Source organism: Equus asinus, chromosome 10 (assembly GCF_041296235.1).
Source record: "Equus asinus isolate D_3611 breed Donkey chromosome 10, EquAss-T2T_v2, whole genome shotgun sequence".
Taxonomy (NCBI): domain Eukaryota; kingdom Metazoa; phylum Chordata; class Mammalia; order Perissodactyla; family Equidae; genus Equus; species Equus asinus.
In genome coordinates, this window is record NC_091799.1 from 34,213,817 (window position 1) to 34,236,078 (window position 22,262).

Here is a 22,262-nt window from a genome sequence, read left to right on the forward strand (position 1 = left end):
AGGGATCAAAGCCCGGGTCGGACAGCATCACTTAAGCCAAATTAGAGAAGCTCTTAGAAGCAACACGAAAGTGGCTTGCATCAGGTCCAAAGAAGAAGAATGCCCTTTACAATCCATCCAGAGACTTGAGCTTTTAATTGAAGCCCTCTGTCAAAGAGATGATCTGCTTGGCCATTGGAAATGGAAACTCTTGGATATACAAATAGGACATTGTGTTCCAAACTAATAATTTTAAAAAACAATCTGCCTCTTTCTGGCAGTTTGGCTGGTGTAGAAAGGCGCTGGCCATCTTCCTCGTCAGCTGTGGCCCCACCTCTGAAGCTGTCCTACATTGTGTATTATTTCTGGAGCCTGAGGCTAAGGGAGAATTACCTGCTGAAAGCACAAGGAAACCGCATTGCAACACTCAACTGTAACAGAGCATTCGGGGCAGACTAGACTTGTTGAAATAGTTCAGAACCCTCAGCACGGGAGGTCTCATGCAGAGGCCATCAGTGTTTTTTGAGTGAATGAGTGAAGGATCACATGTCTCCTGGGCACATAAGAGAATTCTCATATTCCCACAGAACCCAAATTATCCCAATAATAACAATAGCAGACACTTGTGTAATACTTTAGAGCTTACGACGTCCTTTCACAGCCACTGGGAATTGTTTCATTCCTATGTTAAAGATAAGAAAAATGAGAGGAAGGAAAAAAGAGACATCAGAGTCCAAATGCCTTTCATGCCACAATCTGATTTCTGGGAAGCTTCTCCTGAGTGTTTAGACCAGTGGGAGGCAGCAGGATGTCCTGCAAACGAGCCAGGATCAGGAGGTCGACTAGTCTGCCATCTACTGGGGGAAACACCAGGTAAGCCCCCGACTTTTCTTCGTCTCAGTTTCCTCGTCTGTAAGATGGTTATAATGATGCTTTTGGAAGGGCTATTTCAAAGCCATGAAGATGAAATGAGTTCATATTTAAAATATCTCAGAATGCTGCCTGCCATGGAGTAAGTACTATTTCATGTTTATGTTCTTCCTTTCTCTTCCAGGGCTTTCTAAAAAATTGAATTTAAAGACTATTCTGTTAAACACTGCATGGACCACTTTACAAGATAAGCCAAAACAGACTATTGAATAGGATAAAGTCGAATGCAGCTTCTTAATCATGTGGTTTGTGGCCTATAAGATTTAAGAACAGCCATAGATTCTTACGTTAAACCAATTTTCCAGAGAATGTGAATAAATCCTATCGTTTGAATGCTAACAGGAAAATTAAAGAATGGATTATTGGCTTCAAGGATGGTGAAAACTAAGGTTGTGTGTGTATGTGTGTGTGTCTGTGCATATATGGTAAAAGAAAAATTCAGAAAATCTAATTGAAATTCTCCATGTGGGAGAGGCTTCTGTGCACAGGGGGGGCCATCTAGTGGCAGGAAAGTCATATTCCACTGACTAAGGTAGTATGTTTGGGAATTTAGGCAGTGTCTGGGAGGAAACTGCTGTCACTCTGCATATTTGGTACTGTGTGGTTACTTGGGAAGAGACATCTCAATGTATCGACAATGAAATGTCCACATCCCTGAACACTTTGTTCCTTGTTCTCGAAGGAACAGTACTCTTGCCCTAGTGTTGTATGCAGAAATCTCCAGCTGAGCCACGTAAGCTGTGAACCAAACTTGTTCTATGCTCTGTAACAGGGAGAGAAACTGCTTGAGAAGGTTCAGAGTTTCGAGCCTTCGGGAAGAAGTGGCTGAGACTATTTCAACCATCTTTATTGAGACCATTGCTTCTATAGGAGCCACATGACATAAGACACCATCAATGGGCTACAGTAGGTGTCCCAAAGGCCAATTATGAACAAGCCAACCAGTGACCCTCTGGTCCAGTATGGCCAACACACATGTCCTCCCTACTACTGAAGGCCGGCCACCATGCTGACACGGACCCCAAGGCCCATGGCTCTTCCTGCCTCTGCAAAGCAGCAGGGAGGCCCTGCAAGGTATGCTCCCTCCCTGAGGCTGGCTCAGCACACTTCTCCGGTACATGTGTGTCCCTGGCCCTTCACTTAAGGAACAGCTCCTTCACCCATACATCTGGTATCCCAGTGACCAGGGCCAGGAATGACATCTGGCTCGTGTGGTCAAGCACAAGAAGAGGTTCATGAAGTCGGTGAGGTTCCAAGTGCAGAGGCTGGGCCTTTGTCATCTCAGGAACTCCAGCACCCAACACAAGGAGCTGCACAAAGGAGACCCTGGGTCCCTGTGGAATTGAGTAGGGGCATGCATCTGTCCGCACGCTTGCTCTCCCACGTTCTCCTTTCATCTGGGCCAGGGTAAGCATATACCTGTGTTCTCTCTTGGACAGTGAGCTCCTCCCAGAGCAAATCAATCATATGCATCTTTGGATTTCCAAGTCCAGCCAGGGCCAAGGGCACAGTAAGTGTCTGGAGAAAGACAATCAGGCTCTGCTATGAGGCTGTGGAGCCTTCTACTTCTTCTACTCTGAGTGCTAACTGAGCACTGGCCGAGCAGCTAAATAAGTTCATAGATGCGCTCCACCTATGAATGGATTGAACTCAACAGAATCAGCACATATAAAAGAATTCACTGAGGACATATCTCACCCAACAACAGACTACCAGCAGGGCTTCCCCGGGGATCCAGCTACTTTACTGCATTAAAACGAGGATTTACTGTACCATCTTTCAGGGACCCAGTGAATGTAAAATGAGGGATGGCTGAATTGACTTCACAGTGAAAGAACGCTACTGTTCTGATCACATTCCTCCCATCAACCCTCTGCCTCTGGCTAGAGAGGAAGAAGATCCACAGAGAAAAAGCTCTGCGCTGTAAGAAGAGAAAGACAAAAGGATACCAACAGGAGCTGGGGACCCATTATGTGCCAGGTCTTGAGTAGACACTTTACATATATTAACTAAGTTAAGCCTCACAAGCCACATGAGATCCCTGTTATTGATTCCTGCTTTACAGATGGTTTAAGTAGCTTGCCCAGGGTCCCATGCAATTAATAAGGTGCAGAGCTGAAATTCATCGACCAAGGGCGGTCGATGCTAAAGAACATACTCCGTTCACTGCACCTGTAATAAGCCCCTGCTCAGACTTTTGGAACCCTGGGGGAAGAGGAACCCTCGATTCATGGCAGAACTCTATTCAGGCCTAAGATATCACTGAGATTTAAAAAATAAAAATGAAAAAAGACACAGCTGAGCAGGTCTAGAACTGGTCCCGAGGTTGGAAGTTTTCCTTCACGGTGCAGCAACGCCTCTCCCTGGGAACGCTCCAGAGCCCTGGGCTGCCTCTGCCTGAGGCTTTCTCTGGCCCAGTGTGAGAATCTTGTGTTTTATTTGCCCTCTGGCGTCCTGGTCCATCCTCTCCTGGTAGACTGTCTTCCTCAATCCCGCCCAATTCAACCTAAACTGGCTCCCTGCCCAGTTGGTTCCCAGTCTACCCTGGATTTCTCTACCTCCTCCTTACTTTAATTGTAGAAATGACCAGCGTCCTCGTTTCACCACCGGGTTTATTACAGCTTCCATGCTCTGAAACTTTCAATCACGCTCCATGGCCTCTAGAATAAACTCTGAGTCCCTCAGCTCAGCATTCGAAGCCCCTATGATCTGGTTCCAACTTGCTGTTCTAGGCTTTTCTCCAGAGCAGCTTCTATAGTTAGGTCTGTGTTTATCCTGTCTTTAAAAAGAGAGCAGATCCTGTGCAGAAGGACCACCCTCGCACCAGCCATGCCTGGACCATTGCTCCTGATGAAGAAAGTGATTCTGTGAGAGCAGCAATGGACTGTTTACTGTTTAGGGTTAGGGTTAGGGTTAGGGGTTAGGGGTTAGGGTTAGGGTTAGGGTTAGGCTCCCTGTTTCCATGCTCCTCTCCCCTCCCAGGGAGAGACAACACACCAGATAGAGAAAGAACCTCCAAATGGAGCCAGGCCCCCTTCAGCTGTTTACAACAGGTGGCTCAGCTGTGAAGAGCCAAGTGAGCTTGGTCAGGATGGAGCGTCCATGACAACCAGCTGACATTGCCAGTTAAGCTCCATTCCAACACGCATGTGGCCACAGCCTCTTAATGATTGCATCATCCGGTAAGTCAAGTCCAGCTCTAGCGCTGGGATCTGACTTGAGGCCAAAAGGGGCCAAAGCCTCCCTGGGTCAAGGAAGAGCCCCCATTTTCCAGTCTGGTTATATCTAATGATATCCATGTGCACTGGCTCCATCTCAGTGACAGCCATTCAGCTCCCATCCCCACACAGCCTTCATAGTTCATTTCCTGTGAGCCTGGAATTCCCTTCCAATTATTTGAAGGATACTAAACTTGACTTCGTATCTTTTATTTTTTAAAAATGAAACCATCACTGCTTTAAAAGACTAGCTATTAAAAGTTTTAGATTGGGGTCATAATGTACCATCTGAAGTCAAAGTTAACTCTCTCTTGGTAGTAAGAAATACTTCTTGGAAGGGCACCTTCCAACAGCAAATGTTGAGATTCACGAGCCATAGAATATAAGTCCAGAAGCTTCAGAACTCTGAATACCTAAAGTTGAGGGACTTTGACGAGTTGCCTCCCAATATAATTGAGTGGATTACAGGTCTCTTGAGGGTAGCGATTGTGTCATTTTCATCCCTGTATCTCTAAGCTAGCTTGGCCTCCATAATAAGCATTTGATAAATGTTCAATGAATGAATGAACAAATCTTAGAAAGATTAACCTCTGCCAAATCCCATGGGGATAAAGCCCAAATCCTAAGGCCCTCACTGATCATTCCTTTCTCCGAATTTCTACTGTCTTGAGAACAGGTATGACATCTCTCAGCACCTGTCGTACACTATTCCATCCGTCACACACCTAGACTGTTCGATCCATAAGAGCAGGGAAGAAGACTTCGAGCTCTTTTCTAAAACTCCAATACCTTGCCCACTGCCATGTATGATGCTCAATAATGTCTATTTAATAATTTGTTCCAAATGAGTATTATGTCAACCACTTCAGAGCAATTAGTTGTCAACATGGACATTTGTTCATGACAGTACTTGTCCAGACTTCTAGGTAAATGGAACCATGTCAAGAAAACAATTTCTTTCCTTTAGTTCATGTCACGATTACATGTCAATCAAAGCAATGAAGACAAAGGCCCAACTTTCTGTTGGAAACGCCTATGCAGAGAGAAGCCTTATAAGCATCTACGCCCAGAGCAACTGTGGGTGTGTCATCTGTGTTCCCTTCAGTCTTTTCTTCCTCCTTCCAGTAAATAGGTATCCAAGACTTTTGTGCCAGGCAGTGTGCTAGCACCTGGGGATACAAAACTGAATACTCTACTCTCTTTGCCTCCACAAAGCTGAGGTTGGAGGAGGATAGAAAAAGAAAACAGTTTCATATGTGCTATGATATAGTAAGTTCTGGGCTAAAAATGCCCTTGGGGGATGTTAAACCAGTGTTCATGGCTCAGGGAAAGGGGTATCTTAACAAAGGCCTGAAGGATCAGTAGGAGTTAACCAAGCAAAGAGGAGCTGAATTGTGTTGCTGGCAGAAGGGGCAGCATGTACAAAGAACAAGACACAGAGAGAGCTTGGTACCTCCAGGGAACTGCAGGGAGTGACTAGGGTGGCCAGCAATGGAAGGAGGAGGAGGCAATTATTGGAGATAAGGCCAGAGAAGTAAGCAAAGTTCGTATCATAAAGATAAAGGAGTCTGGACTTTATCTTACAGTCCAAAGGGAATGGGTGAAGGCTAGAAAGTGACATCATCAGATATAAATTTGGAAAGATGCTTCTGGTTGCTGGGTAGAGTTTGGGTTAGAAAGACACAGTGCTGGAGGAAGGGAGACTCGGTAGGGGCTATTGCAGGAATCCACGTGAAAGATAATGATGGCCTGGACTAGTGTCATGCCAGTGGGAACGGAAGAGTAGAAAGATTCTAGAAATATCTGTGATATAAAATTATTGAATAGATATGGGGTTGAGATGGGGAGAGGAGTCAAGGACGATGCCCTGGTTTCAGACTTGGGCAACTGGATACACAGTGGTGTTTTTCAATGATATTAAGAATGAAACAAGAGGGAGAAAATTAGAGAAAGTAATGAATTCAATTTCTGATATGTTGAGTTTTGGGTGTTGGGGGGAGACCCAAATGGATATGGCCAGGAGGCAGTTGGCTGTATGGGTAGCTCTGAAGCAAAAATTGGGATGAAAGAACGTTTGTATTTCAGAAGCCATGGGAACAGATGATATCACTCAGAGAGAATGTGAGAAGTAAGAAGAGCACCAAGATAAGAACCTCAAAGAACCAACATTTCAAGGATGGACAGAGGAAGAGGAGTTAGGAAAATCACTCATGTTGTCATGTCAAGTAAATCAAGGAGAGAGGATGTTTCAAAAGATAGGGAACATTCAGCAGTCAACTAAGGTAAGGATTAAAAAGTCTCCATTGCACTTAGCCACTAAATGTCACTGGTCACTTGGCAAGTGCAGGGTCAGAGGACACGTAGATGAATGGGAGGTGGAGATGCTGAGCATGGACGACTGCTCCAAGAAGTATGGGCTGAAGGAGAGGAAAGAGAGGATAGTCAGTGAAGAGGGGGTATGGAGTCAACAGAGTTTGTCTGAGGATGGGAAGAATATTTTATGACAAACACCTGTTGCAAAGTCAGCTATATGTTCCTAGGATCCTCGAAGTATCGTCTTGTTTTTATTAAGACTCCTAATTTTTAATTTCTAGATTGACTTTTAAAAGGTGCAATAATTGAACAATAAATAGAGGACACATCTGTCAGCTCCTATGAATGTGAATATAAACTAGCTCAGGCAAGAGAGATTTGTAACATATATGAAAGGAGAACCATGAATTTAGCACTCTGCAAACTGTGTGTTCAGGTGGCTGAGGAAGAGAGGACTTTTGAGATCTGTTTCCTCATCTGTAAAATGGTATGGAGAGAAAACTCTGGAGAATGGGGGGTGTGTATGCACATGAGTGTGCAGAGGTAGTTACACTTTTACTTGAAATATTGGGAGCTTGACCTTGATGTTGCTATGATCTGGAGCGGATGTGAAGGATATAATTGTTGCAAAGAGAGGAGGGTACCACTGCTTTTATGTGACCTTTTTGTTCCAATTCTTTTTTGTCAAGGTGTATCCTTATTAATTCCCCCTAGAGAAAAGAGATAACCACAAATAGATTTCATAGGACACAAGTAAATTATTTTTTCACCCTATCAAATTATAAACCTTTCTGGTTTGTTAATGTATTACCTATAATTTATTTTAATGCAAATTCCCATATCCAGTGATTAAAGAACACTTAATCTAAATAGTGAGTGGGCCCCTCCACACCTCTCATCTTACTGAATGAGCTGGGAGAAAACACACTGGCATTTTGATGAGAGGAGATGAGCAGCAAGAGGCACAAGGGTCATTTCTAAAATGGGGATATGGAATCATTCCCAATCCTTGGCCAAAAGAAAAAACAACTATATATCTATACTTACTTTTTAGAGGGAACACAGTGAATATGATTTGGAAGATAATTCAGAATTAAATTAACCCCCCATCTAATGAATGGATATTGAAAAAATCTGGTCTGAGAATCATTCCATTTGCTTGAAGCAAACATGATCTTTGGGTCATGGGAGATAACAGCCAATATCATCATTGCCAGACACTATTTTGAGCATTTTATATGTGTTAACTCATTTCATCCTCTCAACTATCCTCAAAGTATATACTATGAGTATTTCCATTTTACAGATGAGGAAACTGAGGCATAAAATATTAGGTAACCAACATATTAAGTAATCCAAGGAGGATTGGAGTCCAGTGAGAATGCCTGCTCTTGACCCTATACCATTGCGCGTCCCACGGAGGATGCCAGGTTGACCTCAGTACTCTCTGCTAACAGGTTGAGTGGTAAATATGTAAACCTTGTGGAAAATCCACATTTCCTGTTACCAGAATTTTGTATGTAGCATGAGATTCATCTCTAAGGAGTGGCAAAAAGAATTTGGGGCTGATTACTAAGTGAAGCAAAAGATAGCTGGCGAAAATTCCAGTGAGGACATTTGAAAGCCAGTGAGATTAGACCATCTAAAGAAAAGCCCAAAGAGCATCTTAATAATGTTCTTTATCAGAGCTGCATCTGACGGGACACAGGACACATCAGAACCTAAGTGCCAACATCCTTGGGATATGAGGACGTCCCTTCTGACTCTCCCCCAGTAGGGACTGTGCTCTGAGGAAGCCATACTTTCTTCCTGCCTGATGCCATTAATATTGTCATCCATGACAGTGCTGGCCAAAGGAAAAGCCACTCAACTGCCAATCTCTCCTCCCTTCTTTAAAAATAGGAGAAATGTGCATCACTCTGAAATGGTGTAAGGGTGGTCCCACCTGAAGGCGGAGGGATTAACAAGTCAATTGCCAAGGGTCTCTTCCAGCTCTCAGATGATTTCTTTTTAACCACGGAGAGTCTTACAGAACAAACAGCCAAGTTTTACTTCTGTTTTCCCAGAACACATCATCTCTCTGGGCTTCTTCTTATAGCCTGACAAAATTCTTAGGATGCCCCCAGGGAGAGCAAATTTTATTCTTGTTCCTATTTACAGAGTTAGCTGGGACATTAACCGATTTTCTCAAGATCTCAAACCAAGACATCTGTGTGGCTAATATTAAAACATCAGTGTCTTAGATTCCTGTCCTTTGCTTAACAGAGCTGACCTACGACCAGCAGATCACCCTTATGGAAGGTCTGAGTTGTGTTCATGAAACAGCTGCTTCCAAGAAAACCATGTCACTCTGGGGCATTAATTTGCGATTTGGGGTTCCTTGTTAGGGGCTGAAATTTGCTTTTGCATTAGCTACAGCAAAAGAATGGCAGCTCCAAAAGAGCATTGGGGACCTGGGTTTAGTTCCAGGAAGACCCCAGGCTGGCTGGGTCATTCTGAGAGTCCTGTGGTCTGTCCTGGCCTCAGGTTCGTCACCTTTGAGGTGAGAAGTGGGAGGAGGGGCTTATCCTAAAGACCCTTCAAGTTCTTTTCTAAATCTAAAGATAAATGGTATAGAAAGATGATAATGACAACATTTAGGCAAAAAATGTCATCTTGGGGCACATATTCATCTCTCTCCATCTGATTTGCAGCAGAGCTTCTCAAACTCTGTGGTCAAGGACTAGGGTTTTATCCCAACCCATCACAGACCGATATTAGCACTCAGCTCATGACACAAGCAACTCACCACGGGAGTGTGACAACCCCAAACTGGTATATTCAGTGAGACTGGTCCACTGATCACCCACATGGTTGTCATGGTGATGTCAAGTTGCTATTAAAGTTCAAACACCTTACTGGCAATCTTTGTCCTTATGTTGGTAACACACAGTTGCCTGACCGGAAGCAGTCCATGGACCATACTTTGAATAGCACTGGATTTAGCCATTTTTCTCTGACAAAGTAAGTTCCCTAAGGGACTTTCAGACAACCTAGATGATTTTTTTAAACAAGCAACTGGAAAGCACAAAGTTACTTTTTTTTTTTTTTTAATAGCCTGCTGAGATAACTCTAGCCTCTCACCTTATGCAACCCGCTCTGCCCCACCACTGGTCTGGATTCTTCTTAAATCCATCTATCACATTGTCCTACTTCATCTGCCCTTGGAGTTGTTCCTTTTCATCCTCCACTTCAGCTGACAGGCCCTGGGAAGGCCCTGGAATTCCTGCTGAGGGTCTCAAGGTAACAGACAAGAGCTGATCACAGAGCAGGAGGGAACCTGAGAGGCTGGCAGCTGCCCTGGGGACAGCTTACAAGGGCCGCTTTTCACCCTTGTAAGGTAGCAGCCACTCCACTTTCAGCACTTTCAGCGCTGTACTCCCAGCCTCCCTTCCCTCCTCTTCCCTGGACCTCCCAGTGGTGAGGGCTGATGCTTCCAAGCCACCGCCAGACTCCTATGTCCACCTGCCACTGACTTCTGAAAGGGCGTGCTAAGCTTAGGGCACGGCCTCCCTCTCAGCTATTTCTGAAAGTGGAGAGGGAGTTTGGTAAAATCAAAGAATTTTGGGTTATTTATATATTGTACATTGTCACATCACTCTTTCATTTTTATAATAAAAACTAAAACCTATTGGCACCAAGTCCTAGACAGTTCTAAGCACTTTCTAAGCACTTGTGTATATTACTTTGTCACCACTACCCAATATAGTTTGTCTCATTAATATTACCTTCTTTTTGTAGAAGAAACTGAAGTAGAGAGAGGTTAAAGGAACTTATCCAGGATACACAGGCAGTAAGTGGAGCCCCTGGACTTGAACTAGTAAGTGTAAAGCTCATGCTCGTGCCTATAACCATGGCCCCACATTGGCTCTGGACATAAATGTTGGTTTGAACCTCATGACAATGTTATGGATGATCTAAAGCTGATGCAGATCAATTAAATTAAAAAATATTTATTGAGCAACCTACTAGGCACCAGGAAGTGTTCTAGGCATTTGGGATACCATTAGTGGATGTAGTGTGTTGAATGGTGGCCCCTAAAAAGAGATGTCCACATCCTAACCCTGGAACCTGTGAATGTGACCTTATTTGGAAAAAAGGGTCTTTGGAGATGTGATTAATTAGAGGATTTCAAGACGAGATCACTTGGCATTATCTGGATGGGCCCTAAATCCAATGGCAAGTGTCCTTATAACAGAAGAGGAGAAGACACAGAGACAGGAGGAAAAGCTATATGAAGATGGAGGCAGAGCCTGGAGGAACACCACAAGTACAGCCAAGGAACACCTGGGGCCACCAGAAGCTGTAAGAGCAAGGAAGGATCCGCCCCTAGAGCCCTTGGAGGGAGCACAGCCCTGCTGACACCTTGATTTTGGGCTTGTGGCCCCCAGAACTGTGGGAGAATAAATTTCTGTTGATTTCAGCCACTAAGTTTGTGGTCATTTGTTACAGCAGCCTCACGAAACTAATACAGTGAGTAATCAATAAAGTTCTTGCTCTCACGGAATTGACATCCTAGTCAGGAACAAACACAATGTAATGTAATGTAATGTAATATAACATAATATAATGTAATGCAATGTAACTAAGAAAAGAGAGTATCATTTGCCTAACAGCTGAGAAACACATTCGCCTCCAACATTGCCTTCTCCAGGAAGTGTCAGCTGCACTCCCTAATCTGAGTGCTCAGTTCCCCTCCCCTGTATATGCTCTTGTAGACACTTTTTGAATTTCCATGATAGGAACGTTCCCATTTTCTAATCAATGGATTAATGTCTGTGTTCCCCAGTGGCCTGTAAGAAGCTTCATCTCCAACCTCACCCAAGATTATTTAAGAATGGGAAGAAACTGGGAATACCATAATGACCAACAAGAAGGAGGCCAGTGGAGACGAAGAAGGGAGCAGGGCCACTGTACATGCTTGTGCAGCTTATTTCTGCCCAAGGATGCTGGCCGAGGGAGCAAAGGGGACCAGAGCCCAGCCAGTGGTCTTTCCAAGTGGTGGCCTCATGTGAAGCTGCATTTTCTAATTTGCACAAAGGATCCATGTAGCCCAGCAGTGGGCCTGAATGCCACTGCTATTTAGAGATGTCAGTCCTTCCAGCCAGAATCTGGCTAAGGTACCAACCCTCATGCCACAGAGCAGGGCAGTGCTTAAAATCCTTCCTCTAGGCACCCAGACTGGGGCGACAATCTGACAGATTGTTGGCAGAAGTGTCCTGAACCCTCACAGATATTCTCTATGCATTGGTGACATTCAGGTATTATCCACTTTTTTCCTTTGCCTTTCTTTTTTTTTTTTTTTTTAAAGATTTTATTTTTTCTTTTTTCTCCCCAAAGCCCCCCCCCGGTACATAGTTGTATATTCTTCGTTGTGGGTCCTTCTAGTTGTGGTATGTGGGATGCCGCCTCAGCGTGGTTTGATGAGCAGTGTCATGTCCGCGCCCAGGATTCGAACCAACGAAACACTGGGCCGCCTGCAGCGGAGCGCGCGAACTTAACCACTCGGCCACGGGGCCAGCCCCTTCCTTTGCCTTTCTACAATGGGAAGAACAAATATGAGACTCCAGAATCTCTGGAGTGGGTACTATTCCAACAGAGACTCTGTTTCAAAGGAGATCAACAGGCTAGGCAGTGAGGCATGAGATGCTTTTGGTCGGCAGCAAGCACAGTGGTCTTGTCATTTCACATGTGGCTATAGGTAAGTCGTATTTAGGCCTCTATTCCTTAATCCTTTTTTTTTTTTTAACTGCATCAAAAAAGATTTTAAGATTAATAAAAATGAAGAGGAACACAACATAATAATAAAAGGAACATTCAAACAAAAATATATAATAATAAAGGCTAGGCTTCAAATATGTGCCAAACAACACAGGCTCTGAGGCAGACCATATTTTCCAAATCTGGCTGCAAAAAATATTTCCCATCCCACATGGTCTTCTGCAATGTGACGTTCCACTCTCATCAAAAGGTAGAGTCTAATTTCCCTCTCCTTGAATCTGAACTGGCTTTAGTGGCTCAGTGGAAACCAATAAGACACAACAGAGGTGATGCTACGAGACTTCCCAGGGGCTAGGACAGAAGTCTTTCAGCTTCCACCTGGGTCTCTTGCAAGGTTCGCTCTCCAGACACGCTCCCTTGGGATGCTCCTTCTCAGAACCCAGCTGCCATGCAATGAGAAGCCATGCCTGTGGAGCGGCCATGTGGAGGGGCCCTGGACATTCCTTTGAGTCACTCCTAGTCTCTCATGTCAGGTGCTAGACATGCAAGCGAAGAAGGCTCCAGGTGGTTCCAGCGCCCAGCCCGTCCAGTCACCCCTGGCCATTGGTGTCTTCCCAGCTGAGGCCCCACACGTTAAGGAACAAAGACAAGCCCTCCTCCTTGTTCTCTGCTCAAATTCCTGACTCAGAATCCATGAGCACAATGAACCTTAATTCTTCATTCTGCAAATATAATTGCACATATGCTCCAAATGTGCTAAAAATAGTTTCTCAAAAAACGGATGGGCATGAGGATGTAGGCAAATCCTAAACCCAATTTGTCTATTACTGGATACCCCTTCCCTCTCATCTGGCCTGAGATCCCCACTGTTAAGGTTTACACCTTGGGTGAAGGGATCCAAAGAATTCTTGATGGCAGAAGTCACTTTTAGGGTAGGAGAAAGAAGAGGGACGTTTCTTCTAGTGTCCTTGCATGAGTTTGCCGGGGAACTGGAATCCTAGAAGCGGAGAGGGTTTGTGCATCTTATCTCCCATTTGCTGCCTTGGAGAGCTCGAGGCTTGCACCAGAGGGAGGGAAAACCTGGAAAGGCCAGTAGGAGCAGGCCCTGCAGTGACAAGTCTCAAGCAGCCTCAGGTCCCACAGAACTCTTCTCTGGGGCATAAGCAGTGAAAAGAGGGGAATACAAAGTGGGGTTGTGCCCAGGAGATCAGCTTGGCTCCAGGCCCTGGTGATGGAGGTGTCAAGTCAGCCTGCCTAGGCATGTCTGCTTCCCATCAAAGCCTGCCTGGGTCCCCATGGCCACTGGACCACAGCCATCAGATTCAACTGTTAAGGCCTCCATGTTGTAAGACCATAGACTGTCCTCACTGGAAAGGACCTGAGAGACCATCCACTGTGTTCAGAATGCACCAGTTGGTACATAATTGGTGAAAACTGTGGAAGAAAATATCAACAGGGCAATTGTTGTTTTTGTCCCATCAAGAATACAGAGGGGTTAGAAGTGACCACATCACAAGCTATTGAGGCCGAAAAATACTATTTTCAAAGCTTTTTGTAGCGGGGAAACTTGAGGCATGGCAACCATAGGCCAGAAAGCCTGGGACCAGCTCTTAAGAAAGTTGACTTTGGGGGCTGGCCCAGTGGCATAGTGGTTAAGTTCATGTGCTCTGTTTCAGTGGCCCAGGGTTCACTGGTTCAGATCCCGGGCATGGACCTACACACCACTCATCAAGCCATGCTGTGGCAGCATCCCACATACAAAATAGAGGAAGATTGGCACAGTTGTTAGCTCAGTGATAATCTTCCTCAAGCAAAAAGAAAAAGAGGAAGATTGGCAACAGATGTTAGTTCAGGGCCAATTTTCCTCACCAAAGAAAGAAAGTTGACTTTGCATAATTCGTTAAATATGGCAATTGTTCAAAGGGCTGGAAAATGCAAGCATTTCCCAAATATGGTTCTTTCGTGGTCTCAGTGTACAGATGAAATTCTCCCACTATTTTCCTAGTTCTGGACACTTTAACTCCATTTACCTAACCAATAAGGAGGTGGTTATAATGGAGCCTACAGAACCCGAGTAAGGCAAGATGCTTGGGATACATCTGGCAGTAGGCTCTTCCACTACTGCCACCAAGAAACTCACATGCACTGTTGACATGCTTGAGTGCAACTTAAGACTGATTGCTCCCTCATCTGTCCCAGCTTCCAGAGCTGACTACAAACCAAATGCAACGAGGTTTCAGAGTTTCTGAAGAGGGACTTTTCTTCGTGGTACCTGAGGGACAGGGGAGGGACCAGAGAGCTGATGGAAATGGCAGGGAACAAAATTTTTATCCCAAAGGAGGATTTTTTGTAATAATGAGAGTTGTTCCAGTGTAGACTTGGGTATTACTTTGCAAGGAAGTGAGTTTCCTGTCATTTTCAGCCTTCAGGGAGAGACTGTCTATTGACTCCCACTCACTGGGTTCATTGCAAATTCAGGCCTCAGATAGGAGTTGATCCAGACAACACCTTAGTGATACAGACTCTAAGATTCTACAGCTTTACGAGCTGTCATAAAATCACTGCCTTTGCAAAATCGGTGCAGCAATGGGTGTCAAAAAAAAAAACAAAAAGCAACCATTTTTTTTTAACTCAGAGCTGACTTTCATGCCTCAGTGCTTGAGAGAAGCCTCAGAGAAGCAACTGAAACGCTTATGTCGTTCTGCACCAAGAATCATTAATGTTATCTTCATAAATCTTTTTAGGGTTTTGTATTCTGAGGCTGGTTATGGGGTGATTTTCATCTCAGTGTCAACAGCTGCAATCCAGGCTTTGAAGCAGTGGTTCTCAACCAGGGGCTATTTTTGCCCCCAGGGGACATTTAGCAATGCTGGGAGACATTTTTGATTGTCATACTGGGAGCGGGGTGGTGCTGCTGGCATACTGGGTAGAGACCAGAGATTCCGCTAAGTATTTTGCAATGCACAGGACAGCCCCCTACAACAAGGAATTATCCAGCTCAAAACATCAATAGTGCCGCTATTGAGAAACCCTGCTCTAGAAGGATGGAGGAGAAAACAATAACAATAGCACTACTCTTACTTATTGACAGCCTACTGTACTTGGTACTTCACAAATGCATGTGATCTCGACACATTACATCACCTCGTTAAGGTGGGCACTGTTATCCCCAGTGTGCAGGTGGGGAAGTTAAAGTCCAGAGAGGTGACATGGTTTGTCCAAGATCGAACAAGTCATAAACGCAGAACTGGGGCTCAAACCAAGGTTTGACTCTAAGGTCCAGGTTTGTAAACAGTATGGTATGCTGGGAGCCCTTTACGTAACCACACACCGATTGAGCCAAAATTTAGGCTGGATACAGCCACAAAAGTGCACCCGGGAGCAAAGGGCTTCAGAAAGAGACGAACCAAGCCCCGAATGGAACCTGCACTTTCTGAACGAACCTGAAGGGGGCACCCTCCCGAGTCAGGATGACCACTCCCAACAAATCCAAGCCCAGCCCCTCTGGGGTCTGCACACTTGCTACACTGCTTCCTGAAGAGGCATTTGTGGGGGCTGAGGAGGGAGGAGCATGCTACCTGTCCATCCACCCCCTCCATGAGGTGAACTTTATTTTAGTGTGAGTTCACTGATTATCACAGGTCTCAAAAATTTTTAGCCGAAAATAACAACTTTCGCTGAGATTTTTGAGAACGCCCTCTGGAGTTAGGCAGAGCCAAGTTCAAACACTTGCTCTTTTCACTTATTCATGGGGTCATTTGGGGCAGCAAGTGACTTTCTCTCCTTAAGCCTCAATTCTCCCAACTGTATGATGGGCGTCATCATCATCACTGCTACTTCATGAAGTGTTATGAGGATGAAATGAGAAAACTTATGAGCCAGATGGAGGCCATAAAGCTCGATCGGTACCCAGAACAGAGTAAGAGACCAATGAAAATTAGACGATATACTGATACCACTATATCTCTATACGGTTGATAGTATACATCATTTTATTTTGGTGAAACGAAAAGAAGGGGAATGAGAACAGGGCTGAGGGGCCGAATGTGGCTGTGTCGGGTGGGGCTGGGCTGGGCATGTCCAGATGTGGAATGCCCATGTGGGATGCCCCACACTCCACAAAGAACAGAGCATCTTGGAGTTAAAACTAGCAAGCAGGAAGAGCATAATGAATCCCGAGCAAGTGTCCTTTGTGATTCCAGTGAACATTTCTGTGGTTGCCTTTTCTAGATAAGTTATTTGTGGATGACTGTCATCTTCTCAGTTGCCAAAAATCCCATAATATAACACACACATGTTGATGCTGGATGCGCCAGTCTTCTGCTTGGAGTCTCTTAACAGACTTAAAATTCAGTGAATTCTGGGATCCATCAGAGACCCCCCGAGGCAGTCGGAAAATCTTGAGTCAGAAGCAGAAATGAAGCAGTCCACTTGTATCTTGAATTTTCTTTCTAAAAAGCTGCATGGCCCTCTCTGAGTTAGCAACTGGGATTTCAATATTTTATTCAACGAATATTTGATGTGACATATTTTACAACCAACAGCTGTTCGGATGAATTAGTCACCTCTGTGATGATTCTGTTACTCACACACAGGGCTTTTGTTTCCTGGAACTTAACCTCTTTCCCCAATTCTGGCCTGTCTCCAAAACCACTTCCTTTCACAACAATGACATTTCTTTGCACAGGTGTATTTGTTCAGAAAAGGGATCTCTAGCCAACTGCCCAAATTAAAGAATCTCAGAATACCAGAGTTGGAAGATCTTCAGAGACCTTTCACTAAAGAGATGAGGAAACAGAGACCAGAAAGACTGAGAGACTTGCCCAAAGTCACACAGCAAATTATCAGCAAAGCTAGAATTAATACCCTGGCTTTGTGACAGCTTGTTCCACTTTTGTTTACTATCCTATGAGATTTCTCATCTTCATCAGGGTAATTCCAAGGGGCAAGGAGAACAAAGTTTTCCCATGTTTCTCACTAATCAAAAAAGTTAAGAACATTATATTTCAAACACTTGAATAAAACCTGATGAAATTAGAAAGAGAATCTTAAGCGGGAAAATCACAAGGAAAACCACAAGATTTGTTGATTGGAGCAGACATGAAGTAGAGAAGGCTAATGTGGATCTCATGGTCTAAAATCTCCAAGAGCATCAATGTGAGGCCAACACATAGCTCCCAGGGACCCATCACACACATATGACAATGGTTGACAATGGGCCCAAACTAGAAAACCTTTGGGCTTCTTCAATATGGTACTCCAAAAGGAAATAAAGCTTACAGAAGATGTGACATTCGAAAGTTTTTTAAAAAGAAAATTAAGAAAAGAAATCTGTGTACATATTTTGCTTTCAACGATCCTGACCTTATTTAGCCTATTTTACTTCTGGTTTCCAGCGAGCCAAGAATATAATGAACAGACTTGGCCATCGTGACATCGCCCAGGGAAAAGTTGTGCAAAAGAAGGACAATCTATCCCTTGTAGTGACCAGTTCTCTTCTTTCTTTCCTGCCATCTTGATGTCATCACTTCAAGGCTACAGTGCTCTTAATTTCAGCCAGAAATCTTTGAAAAAGAGTAGAATTTTCTGGCCTTTGGGAAAGTAACCAGCTTTCCTGACCTGGATCATTTTCAGTCTGGTAAACCAAAGCTGCTCCTAATAAAGTTCAAATGAAAGTTTGGCTCCACTGTGGGGCCTATGGTGGCGAGACCGTAGCTTCAGGCCAGAAAGAAAGCTCTAGTCCCACCTACAGGCACCCCCAAAGCAGGGTTCAAATTTCCTTAAGTCAATGCTCGAAGGCTCAGAATCAGTCTAAAATCAAGTGTCAGGGTTGTCTTTCTTTATTCATTTGTGTGAAATCAATTTTCTTATAAACACTATTTATTTCCTCATCTCCTTTGGGGCTTTCTAGGTATTAAAATATGATTTCATTTATGGTTTATTGTTTTTACCATTCAACAATCATTCTTGAATATGACCATGAAAAGAATTATCTGGAGCACTCTTTAAAAAACATAAATTCCAGGGCTCCTTACCTGGATCACTGAATCCAAATTTCCTGGAATGAAGCCCAAGAATCTGTATTTTAAAAAGTGTCCCAGGTGATTCTAATGCCCAGGATTTTAGTAGTCTAGTTACATTTCCCCTTCCCGTCTCCCTTCCTTCCTCTCTTCCTTCCTTTCCTCCTTGTGGCTGCCCTCAAAATCTAAGCACCACATATAATGGTTTTGGAAGAGAGGTACGATTCTCAGTTCCAAACCACCACCAGTTTGACAAGTAACATTTTGGTAGAAACATGTCTATAAGCCTGGAACTTCCTGTATGGCTACTGGCACTTAAAGAATTTTAGGATCAGAATTAGAAAGGTGGTTGTGTTCTTTCTTCTTGAAGATATCTAGGGAAATAGACATGCATCTAAGTGCAAATTCTCATGCTTTATTTGAGGTCTTTATCGTATTCAGAATGGCCCAGACATAAAGAATGAAGATGTGGCCTAAACCCTACACACACTTGAAGTTCTGAGTTAGGTTGCTATTATCCTTTCTTTTCCTAAACTAAATGGCCCAAATTTCCCTTAATGTTTCCTTGTAGGCATTCTCCCTGTCCTTTGATTACTATTTTCTACTGCTCTTTCACATTCTTCAAGCTACTCTTGGTTCGCCAACAGGGACTAAAATACCTTCAGGGCATAGCTGTACTAATATACTTTATAGTTTGAAAACAGCTCATACATCCCTTTACAAGAATCCAGTTTATTGCTGGGGAGTGACTTAGACTAGTGACCCAACTCTGAAGATCTACAGACTAACGTTCTGCTTCAAACAAAGAAAGTTTCCTTTAGAATTCCTTTATTTAGTGGTTCTGCTACATCTGAACTGTAGACAGTTTCTGGGATTCCTATTACATAAAGATCAGATTCCGAATTTGATCTCTAAACCACCCCTATTTTCTCTTATTCTCTCCTTCTTTTCCCTCTGAATTCCTGAGTTCTTCTAGTTCATCTTCTTTCTTATTCGTCGGCTTTTCTGTACTTTCCCTAAGGCTGGTCTGTTTTCCCTCAGGCTTGCAGTTTTTCAATTGCACAGTCATGCTTCTGGAAGACGGGAGTATTAGCCCCCATGTCCTCCTTTTCCGGAATCTGTGCCCTTTGCCACATTAACTCAGAAGTTCCTTCCGCTGAAGGTTGACGCTCCGTCTCCTCCCCTTGGCTCTGGGATTGGCCGTGGACTGACTTTGGCTAGTGGCTCATGGGCAGTTCTGAGCCTACGCCTCGGTTCTGCTCAGCCCTCTTGCACTTCTGCCTTTGCCATAGAAAGAAATTGTCGTGGTTAACTCGTTAGTGTAAGGAAAGCAAGAGAAGACTCATCTAACCTAAGCTTAGAGTCACTTAAATTAGCAGGGCCAGGGCAGCCAATCCACACAGACTTCGTAACACTGTAGGATGCCTATGTTTCCAATGAGCCTTTAGAGCTGTTCAAATGACAATGACTGAGAGAACTACACTATGCTGGACTCCAGAAGAGTGGCTTAGATGACTGAGTATCCTTTAAGGGAGGAGGGAAGACATCTCCTTTCTTTCCTTGGGACTAGAGCTTAAAGATGCTGAACGTTGTAGTAGAGAAGATGCGAGGAAGATGAGGGGAAGCAGAAACTGATTCTGGGGCAGGAAGAAACACCTCTCTAGGAGGCCCCGAGGAGGAAACGATGCCTACCAGCAGCCCTGCTCCTACAGAAAAGCAGGTCCAGAGAACACAGCTCATCCCACAGAAAATGACTGTGGCAGAAGGAAATGTCCCTTGAATCCAGGCCTCGGCACCTCCACCTCTACCCCCAGGCTCTTATGATCTCTTTCCTTCTGGCTTGGGAATCTGTCTCTTAAATGGGCTCCAAGAGATTGCCTGCGTACATCGAGTGAGCTCGTTATCCTGTTGACTCAAGACATAAAAAGACATTTTCTTTATTTTTCTGAGTATGATCACTCCCACGCAAACAATAAACCGGCCCCTAACTCTTACACCTCACTCCAATGGTCATTTTAGCCAAAACTGAGTCTCGATTTAAGACCCTCCCTCCACGTGGAATTGTTCATCCCGCAGGTGAGAGTTACGACCTATGGGACCAGAAGAACAATATATTTGTGATCAAGCCAGAGTGAAACTGCCAATGGCATTTTCCAATGCCATTTAAGAAAAACAGACAAGGTCATATAACTAATTTTAGCCTATTTTCCAAATCCTTTCTGCCTCGCATCTATAATAAGGCCTACTAGAGGAAATGAATGCACATCAGGCTCAGTGAGAAAAGATATCCAGTTGTTTTTTTTTTTAAAGATATCCAGTTTTTAAAGAAATGATTTTAAATGATTTTCTGCTCATTAGCGTATACGCTGTCTCCCTTCCTGTCAGAGGTATTCTCATCCTGAAATTCCTTGAACTCCTCAGTAGCACATGACCCACCCAGAACCGGACCCGCGGTTCTTGCTGTGAATAGACGGGGCCCAGGCCACTTGATTCCCAAGGTCTTGCCAATTTGGACTGGAGAGTTCCTGTGTCAGGCAGGGGTCCCCCGATGCCCAGTGCACTAGGTCCCAATTCTTTCATTCAACAAATAGCTAGGGAGCCTCTGCTTTGCGCCAGAGCCATCTGTTGTGATTATGTAAGAAAGAGGCAGGGAAATGACTGGAACTGTGAGCACAAGTAAAGACAAAGAGATGCTGGATCGTGTCAACTGTCACTGCAACTAAAAGCACCATGGACCTGCCGCTTTGAGACCTAAACAAACTTCCTATGAAACCATTTCTCAGAGCTGCCTTTTCCTCTCCAATTTACTGTCAATATTTCCAACAATCTTTGGCTCCTCATCTTGTCTAAGATGCAGCAAGAAGTGCCACTGCTGAGGAGAGGGAACCCCTGAGGCTCAGGTCTGAGTGACTTCCACCTGCCCCCTCTCATTCCTCTCTTCTGGGTTTCTAACAGGAAGTCCTGTCATCAGCGGTCCCGGAGGAACTTGTCCATACAAGCTGGATGCCAGTATTTACAGGATTAAAATTTTCTTCTTCCAATGCCATAATTGTTGGTAATAGTTCAGCCTTTGTCTTTGTATTTGAAGACAGTGTGTGTACACATACATGTGTATATATTTGCACACACGTGTATGTATATGCATACACACACACACACACCCCATACACACTTTTTCTTAGCCAGTTTCTCCCACAAGTGGCCAAGCTGCTCTGAGAACTATTAAAGGGACATCAGGGTCCAAGCAGGGTAGGGACATAGGACTTTGGGGCTTACACTGGGTCTGCTTTTCCCTTTGGTGACACTACTGGAGTCCCCTGGGGACTCTCTCAGTCTGTATTCACCCTGGGGTACAAACAGCTGGTGGCAAGTTAGCACTACTCTTTGTATTCTGAAAGAGCTCATGATGTCAGGAGAGAGAGATGAAGCTCTGACGGTGAGAGTTCAGGCAGAATTTGGTGGCATGGGTGGACTGGGAGATTTGGTTCTAAGGCACCTACACTCACCAACTTCCACCCCTACGTCATATCTCTGGCTGGGTGTCCTGGGAGCTGGGGTGACTGTGGTTCTCAAGCCAAAATCTACATTTTTGCTCTTGCAAGAGCCTGGACAGCCACTGGCCACAGGAAGGTCACTTATCTCCCAGACTCAAATGTTCAGAACTTGGTTGAGAACCATAAAGGAAGCGACCCACCCTGTGCACAGTGAAAGCAGACAACCCCAGGTTAATTTCTAGCACCCAGGCTCATAACCCCAGGGGTGCTCATTCAGCACTTCTATATGACACGTTTCTATTCCAAGACCCTTGGCTACAGTTTTCCATTTCAAATTGATCAAATGTAGCAAGTTTGAAAACAGACCTACGACAGCAGCAATAACAGCTAACAGCCGGACCCAAAGGAGGAAAAAGACAAAAGCTGATGGAAGAATTTTAAAAGTGGCATTTGGTGAAGGGACACGCTGCTTACAACACCTCATTGGTCCATGAAGGCGTCACTGTACTATATGAAAGCCCCATACAATAATTAGTACTCAGAGTAAT

General features: G+C 44.4%; 1 protein-coding gene across 16 annotated transcripts in view; it reads right to left on the reverse strand.

The window, feature by feature from the left end:
• The window catches only part of PALM2AKAP2 (PALM2 and AKAP2 fusion), a 452,863-nt gene that overhangs the window by 227,686 nt on the left and 202,915 nt on the right, over window positions 1-22,262 (reverse strand). The gene's annotated exons all lie outside the window — the stretch shown is intronic.